The sequence below is a fragment of the Pseudophryne corroboree genome, chromosome 4 (genome assembly GCF_028390025.1).
Source record: "Pseudophryne corroboree isolate aPseCor3 chromosome 4, aPseCor3.hap2, whole genome shotgun sequence".
NCBI lineage: Eukaryota > Metazoa > Chordata > Amphibia > Anura > Myobatrachidae > Pseudophryne > Pseudophryne corroboree.
The window spans coordinates 587,696,331-587,704,834 of NC_086447.1; positions in this window are offsets into that span (position 1 = coordinate 587,696,331).

Sequence of the window (8,504 nt, forward strand, 5' to 3'; positions counted from 1 at the left end):
ACTTCAGGAGGTATTAAACTCCACATGGGCTCCTCATAGTCCAGATATCTGGCAATATAGGGCTGTCCACCACCGGTTTTGCGAGCCGACTTCGCATCCTTGGCCATTTTAGACTTGACACGTCGCTTTATGTCATAGTACCATTTGCGGCACGTGTCCTCTGTCCGCTTGACCACCCCCTCACTATTTACAGCAGCAACAACTTTCGCCCACAACACTGTCTTCTTCCGTGTTGGCACCTTGGCGGACTTAGGCCTAAATAGCTGTCGCTGATACTTCATCAGCTCCCGCACCAATGCCACATTTTCAGCATAACTAAACTTTACATTCCGCCCAGTCTTAGTAGTGGTGCGTGGCTGCGGAGCTCTCTGACTGTCACTATCACTGTCACTTGAGGCTGCTGCAGCAACCTCACCCACCTCCTCAACCTCACTAACCTCACTCTTACTCACCTCCTCCAACTGACCAACCTCCTCCCCCTCACTCACACCCTCCACCTCACTCACCTCAGCCACCTCACCCACCTCTGAGTCAGACATGATTGTGTGGTTCAACAATTAACACAGAAAAAAAAATACAAACAACACACTCCTCCACTACCACTGCACAACTCACATACACACACACACACACACACACACACACACACACACACACACACTGACAAGGGACTATAAATCAAAAAAACTTGGACAAAAAATGAGACAAAACCAAAAAAAACAAGACTACAAGAATGACAAGACTACTTTCAAACACAATACTACACTCAGAAATCGCCCAAAAAACTCCTCACCAACCAACTACTCACCAACCTCCACAGCACAACCTCCCTCCTCACCACTAACTAAACCCACGAGGTGCGGATGGTTTGGGGCGTATTTATATGGTTGCGCACAGACACTCCTACATCTGAAACAACCAATCACGAACGGGGATGAAAATCGAAACTAAAAGTGAAAATGCGGCCGTGGTTGATAAATAACCCTGCCGCGTTTAACATAGAAAATAAACCAGTAAAAACAACAAAAATACGTACGCAAACGACAATGACGGCCGTAAATGTGACAAAAAAAATGACTGCATCGACATCGGAAAACACGAAAACCATAAACTCGACTGCTTCGTAACTTGGCGTATATAGTTTCAAAAAGTTGCATGAAAATGCACCCGATAACAAACGAGTTTAAACACTACACAAACCGACTCAAACACGAATATTAGTAAATAAACCCCCCGGTCTTCACTCTCTGTTCTTCAACCCTTACCCTGTTTGAGGAACCCATGTGTACATAGCCCCTTGTCTAAAGGCCTTTCCCAACTTTATGCCCTCCTTCTAGATGCCACCCTCCCTTTTATGAGGCCCCATGAACTTGCTTGGGAACAGGACCTTGGACCTCCACTGGATAATGAAGCCTGGGGCAACATGAGACTGGGGTTAGCCAAGAGCTCTATTGCAACCAAAATAAAAGGTGGCATGTAAAATCTATTATTGCTGGCATTATACCCCTGAGAGAGTTAGTAAAATGTTCCCATCTTTCTCACCTGATTACTGGTGAGGTTGTGGATCCAGAGGGACTATGATCTACTCATCTCTCTGCACTTAAGACACATATTTGGCATGTTACATACATGGAGGTAATAACTTATTTCCTTCATGATCGAGGACATGTGTCAGAAAGGCTTCTCGGGGATTGCTGGGGTTAATGTGCACATCAGGGACTAACTTCCTGGCAGTTCCCTATTATGTGAACAGCACAAGACTGCAGTGTGCTGGGAAGGAGGGCTTAAGGACCCAGCCTTGCCTATAGGAAAACAGCACATGGTGGGAGTGTGTGCAGACACAGGAAGTATGGTGTGTGAGAAGAGACCATGTGGCTGCTCTGATCATCTTAGAGAAGAAGGTCCCAGGCATTGATGTGCAGCAGTGACATGCAGTGGGGTGAGGCAAGTGAGACAGAGCCTTTCCTGTCGTACTAACATTTGCGCCAGAGCTTTGACTGTATAAAGATATGAAAAAATACAAAGAATATGTTAGAAATATCTTCTTTGTATTATTCTAATAATTTTTATAGTTAAAACTCTGGAGTAAAAAGTTTATGGTAGGTGAAGTAGTCCCTTCCCTGCCTATCTTTTCTGCACATCTCACCAAATTTCCAGGAGTTTTTACTGCTTCACCTGTGTATAATGCCCAGGTGTACCCTTTGGCTCATATATTGTGGGTAAATCTAATTCTGTTGCTAGCTATTGCCTCTGACCCATTTATCTCACCACACATCCCTGGTGTGCAGAGAGCTGTGGCCGGGAACACAAACCAGAGGTCAGTCAGTGCAGAGAGCAGCACTGGGCCTACGCATACGTCGCTACCGAGTATCAGAGTGAGAGAGCATAGAGCAGGCAGCAGTGACTGGCAGCCTGTATTTGGAGCACAGTTGGGAACCTGAGCAGGGGAGAGTTGTGGCAGGGGACGGAACAGGTGGGAATCAAGTACCAGAGATCCGAGTGCAGTAACAGGTACAGGAAACAGGGAGCAGCAGAGGCCGAGGCTTGTGTGCTGCACCAAAGGGAGCTGTGAGTCCTTTCCTTCAACTGTGTTGTGAAGTATTGATTATTAATGCATTTGTTTTGTCTTGTCAAAGAAGGTCCTTTTTTAATATTTAGTTTCTAAAGAAGAAATGCATATCTGAGATTATTTAGACTACTGTATTCTATGGGCCTAATTCAGACATGATCATAGCAGCAACTTTGTTAGCAGATAGCAAAACAATGGAGGTCATACCGAGTTGTTCGCTCGCAAGGCGATTTTAGCAGAGTTGCTCACGCTAAGCCGCCGCCTACTGGGAGTCATTCTTAGCATCTTAAAATTGCGAATGACGTATTCGCAATTTTGCGATTACAAACTTCTTAGCAGTTTCAGAGTAGCTTCAGACTTACTCGGCATCTGCGATCAGTTCAGTGCTTGTCGTTCCTGGTTTGACGTCACAAACACACCCAGCGTTCGCCCAGACACTCCCCCGTTTCTCCAGCCACTCCTGCGTTTTTTCCGGAAACGGTAGCGTTTTTTCCCACACGCCCATAAAACGGCCTGTTTCCGCCCAGAAACACCCATTTCCTGTCAATCACACTACGATCGCCTGAGCGAAGAAAAAGCCGTAAGTAAAAATCCTAACTTCATAGCAAATTTACTTGGCGCAGTCGCAGTGCGGACATTGCGCATGCGCACTAAGCGGAAAATCGCTGCGATGCGATGAAATTTACCGAGCGAACAACTCGGAATGAGGGCCAATGTGTACTGCAGGGGGAAGGGGGGTGCAGATATAACATGTGCAGAGAGAGTTAGATTTGGGTGGATTATTTTGTTTCTGTGCAGGGTAAATACTGGCTGCTTTATTTTTAAACTGCAATTTAGATCTCAGTTTGGACAAACCCCACCCAAATCTAACTCTCTCTGCACATGTTATATCTGCCCCCCTGCAGTACACATAGAGGCCCTCATTCCGAGTTGTTCGATCGTTATTTTCCTTTGCATCGGTGCGATTTTCCGCTAACTGCACATGCGCAATGTTCACACTGCGGCTGCGTCAAGTAAATTTGCTAAGAAGTTTGGTATTTTACTCACGGCATTACAAGGTTTTCTTCGTTCTGGTGATCGTAGTGTGATTGACAGGAAGTGGGTGTTTCTGGGCGGAAACTGGCCGTTTTATGGGTGTGTGTGAAAAAACGCTGCCGTTTCTGGGAAAAACGCGGGAGTGGCTGGAAAAACGGGGGAGTGTCTGGTAGAGATGAGCGGGTTCGGTTCCTCGGAATCCGAACCCGCCCGAACTTCAGTTTTTTTTACACGGGGCCGAGCGACTCGGATCTTCCCGCCTTGCTCGGTTAACCCGAGCGCGCCCGAACGTCATCATCCCGCTGTCGGATTCTCGCGAGGCTCGGATTCTATTGTGAGACTCGGATTCTATATAAGGAGCCGTGCGTCGCCGCCATTTTCACACGTGCATTGAGATTCATAGGGAGAGGACGTGGCTGGCGTCCTCTCCGTTTATAGAGAAGAGAGTGAGACTAGAGTAGAGAGAGACACAGTAGTAATTTTGGGGAGCATTAGGAGGAGTACTTTAGGAGGAGTACTACTACTTGCTGAAGTGATAGATAGATAGTGTGACTGTATAATGTATATCTGACTTGTGGGGGAGACACTGACAGTGGGGAGCAGTTAGAGTCTGAGAGCAGGACTTGCTGCCAGAGTGCCACACTGCCATTGTGACCACACTGACCACCAGTATAATATATATTGTGATTGTCTGCTTAGGAGTACTACTTGCAAGTTGCTGATAGTGTGACCAGTGACCTGACCACCAGTTTAATAATCACCACCAGTTTAATATATATAATATATATATATATATAATTGTATATAATATATATATATAATATTGTATACCACCTACCCGTTTTTTTTTTTTTTCTTTCTTCTTCTTTATACATACTACTATAGTAGCTTACTGTAGCAGTCTGCGGTGCTGCTGAGCTGACAGTGTCCAGCAGGTCCGTCATCAGTCATTACATAATAAATATATATTATATACCTGTCCGGCTGCAGTACTAGTGATATTATATATATATATATTGATTTCATCTCATTATCATCCAGTCTATATTAGCAGCAGACACAGTACGGTAGTCCACGGCTGTAGCTACCTCTGTATCGGCAGTCGCTGGTCCATCCATAATTGTATACCACCTACCCGTGTTTTTTTTTTTTTCTTTCTTCTTTATACATACTACTATAGTAGCTTACTGTAGCAGTCTGCGGTGCTGCTGAGCTGACAGTGTCCAGCAGGTCCGTCATCAGTCATTACATAATAAATATATATTATATACCTGTCCGGCTGCAGTACTAGTGATATTATATATATATATATTGATTTCATCTCATTATCATCCAGTCTATATTAGCAGCAGACACAGTACGGTAGTCCACGGCTGTAGCTACCTCTGTGTCGGCAGTCGCTGGTCCATCCATAATTGTATACCACCTACCCGTGTTTTTTTTTTTCTTTCTTCTTTATACATACTACTATAGTAGCTTACTGTAGCAGTCTGCGGTGCTGCTGAGCTGACAGTGTCCAGCAGGTCCGTCATCAGTCATTACATAATAAATATATCTACCTGTCCGGCTGCAGTACTAGTGTGATATTATATATATATATATATTGATTTCATCTCATTATCATCCAGTCTATATTAGCAGCAGACACAGTACGGTAGTCCACGGCTGTAGCTACCTCTGTGTCGGCAGTCGCTGGTCCATCCATAATTGTATACCACCTACCCGTGGTTTTTTTTTTTCTTTCTTCTTTATACATACTACTATAGTAGCTTACTGTAGCAGTCTGCGGTGCTACTGAGCTGACTGTGTCCAGCAGGTCCGTCATCAGTCATTACATAATAAATATATCTACCTGTCCGGCTGCAGTACTAGTGTGATATTATATATATATATATATATTGATTTCATCTCATTATCATCCAGTCTATATTAGCAGCAGACACAGTACGGTAGTCCACGGCTGTAGCTACCTCTGTGTCGGCAGTCGCTGGTCCATCCATAATTGTATACCACCTACCCGTGGTTTTTTTTTTTCTTTCTTCTTTATACATACTACTATAGTAGCTTACTGTAGCAGTCTGCGGTGCTGCTGAGCTGACAGTGTCCAGCAGGTCCGTCATCAGTCATTACATAATAAATATATATTATATACCTGTCCGGCTGCAGTACTAGTGATATTATATATATATTGATTTCATCTCATTATCATCCAGTCTATATTAGCAGCAGACACAGTACGGTAGTCCACGGCTGTAGCTACCTCTGTGTCGGCAGTCGCTCGTCCATCCATAAGTATACTAGTATCCATCCATCTCCATTGTTTACCTGAGGTGCCTTTTAGTTGTGCCTATTTAAATATGGAGAACAAAAATGTTGAGGTTCCAAAATTAGGGAAAGATCAAGATCCACTTCCACCTCGTGCTGAAGCTGCTGCCACTAGTCATGGCCGAGACGATGAAATGCCAGCAACGTCGTCTGCCAAGGCCGATGCCCAATGTCATAGTACAGAGCATGTAAAATCCAAAACACCAAATATCAGTAAAAAAAGGACTCCAAAATCTAAAATAAAATTGTCGGAGGAGAAGCGTAAACTTGCCAATATGCCATTTTCCACACGGAGTGGCAAGGAACGGCTGAGGCCCTGGCCTATGTTCATGGCTAGTGGTTCAGCTTCACATGAGGATGGAAGCACTCAGCCTCTTGCTAGAAAAATGAAAAGACTCAAGCTGGCAAAAGCACCGCAAAGAACTGTGCATTCTTCGAAATCCCAAATCCACAAGGAGAGTCCAATTGTGTCGGTTGCGATGCCTGACCTTCCCAACACTGGACGTGAAGAGCATGCGCCTTCCACCATTTGCACGCCCCCTGCATGTGCTGGAAGGAGCACCCGCAGTCCAGTTCCTGATAGTCAGATTGAAGATGTCAGTGTTGAAGTACACCAGGATGAGGAGGATATGGGTGTTGCTGGCGCTGGGGAGGAAATTGACAAGGAGGATTCTGATGGTGAGGTGGTTTGTTTAAGTCAGGCACCCGGGGAGACACCTGTTGTCCGTGGGAGGAATATGGCCGTTGACATGCCTGGTGAAAATACCAAAAAAATCAGCTCTTCGGTGTGGAAGTATTTCAACAGAAATGCGGACAACATTTGTCAAGCCGTGTGTTGCCTTTGTCAAGCTGTAATAAGTAGGGGTAAGGACGTTAACCACCTCGGAACATCCTCCCTTATACGTCACCTGCAGCGCATTCATAATAAGTCAGTGACAAGTTCAAAAACTTTGGGCGACAGCGGAAGCAGTCCACTGACCAGTAAATCCCTTCCTCTTGTAACCAAGCTCACGCAAACCACCCCACCAACTCCCTCAGTGTCAATTTCCTCCTTCCCCAGGAATGCCAATAGTCCTGCAGGCCATGTCACTGGCAATTCTGACGAGTCCTCTCCTGCCTGGGATTCCTCCGATGCATCCTTGCGTGTAACGCCTACTGCTGCTGGCGCTGCTGTTGTTGCTGCTGGGAGTCGATGGTCATCCCAGAGGGGAAGTCGTACTCGTAAGCCCACTTTTACTACTTCCACCAAGCAATTGACTGTCCAACAGTCCTTTGCGAGGAAGATGAAATATCACAGCAGTCATCCTGCTGCAAAGCGGATAACTGAGGCCTTGGCATCCTGGGTGGTGAGAAACGTGGTTCCGGTATCCATCATTACTGCAGAGCCAACTAGAGACTTGTTGGAGGTACTGTGTCCCCGGTACCAAATACCATCTAGGTTCCATTTCTCTAGGCAGGCGATACCGAAAATGTACACAGACCTCAGAAAAAGAGTCACCAGTGTCCTAAAAAATGCAGCTGTACCCAATGTCCACTTAACCACGGACATGTGGACAAGTGGAGCAGGGCAGGGTCAGGACTATATGACTGTGACAGCCCACTGGGTAGATGTATGGACTCCCGCCGCAAGAACAGCAGCGGCGGCACCAGTAGCAGCATCTCGCAAACGCCAACTCTTTCCTAGGCAGGCTACGCTTTGTATCACCGCTTTCCAGAATACGCACACAGCTGAAAACCTCTTACGGCAACTGAGGAAGATCATCGCGGAATGGCTTACCCCAATTGGACTCTCCTGTGGATTTGTGGCATCGGACAACGCCAGCAATATTGTGTGCGCATTAAATCTGGGCAAATTCCAGCACGTCCCATGTTTTGCACATACCTTGAATTTGGTGGTGCAGAATTTTTAAAAAAACGACAGGGGCGTGCAAGAGATGCTGTCGGTGGCCAGAAGAATTGCGGGACACTTTCGGCGTACAGGCACCACGTACAGAAGACTGGAGCAACACCAAAAACGCCTGAACCTGCCCTGCCATCATCTGAAGCAAGAAGTGGTAACGAGGTGGAATTCAACCCTATATATGCTTCAGAGGTTGGAGGAGCAGCAAAAGGCCATTCAAGCCTATACAATTCAGCACGATATAGGAGGTGGAATGCACCTGTCTCAAGCGCAGTGGAGAATGATTTCAACGTTGTGCAAGGTTCTGCTGCCCTTTGAACTTGCCACACGTGAAGTCAGTTCAGACACTGCCAGCCTGAGTCAGGTCATTCCCCTCATCAGGCTTTTGCAGAAGAAGCTGGAGACATTGAAGGAGGAGCTAACACGGAGCGATTCCGCTAGGCATGTGGGACTTGTGGATGGAGCCCTTAATTCGCTTAACAAGGATTCACAGGTGGTCAATCTGTTGAAATCAGAGCACTACATTTTGGACACCGTGCTCGATCCTAGATTTAAAACCTACCTTGGATCTCTCTTTCCGGCAGACACAAGTCTGCTGGGGTTCAAAGACCTGCTGGTGAGAAAATTGTCAAGTCAAGCGGAACGCGACCTGTCAACATCTCCTCCTTCACATTC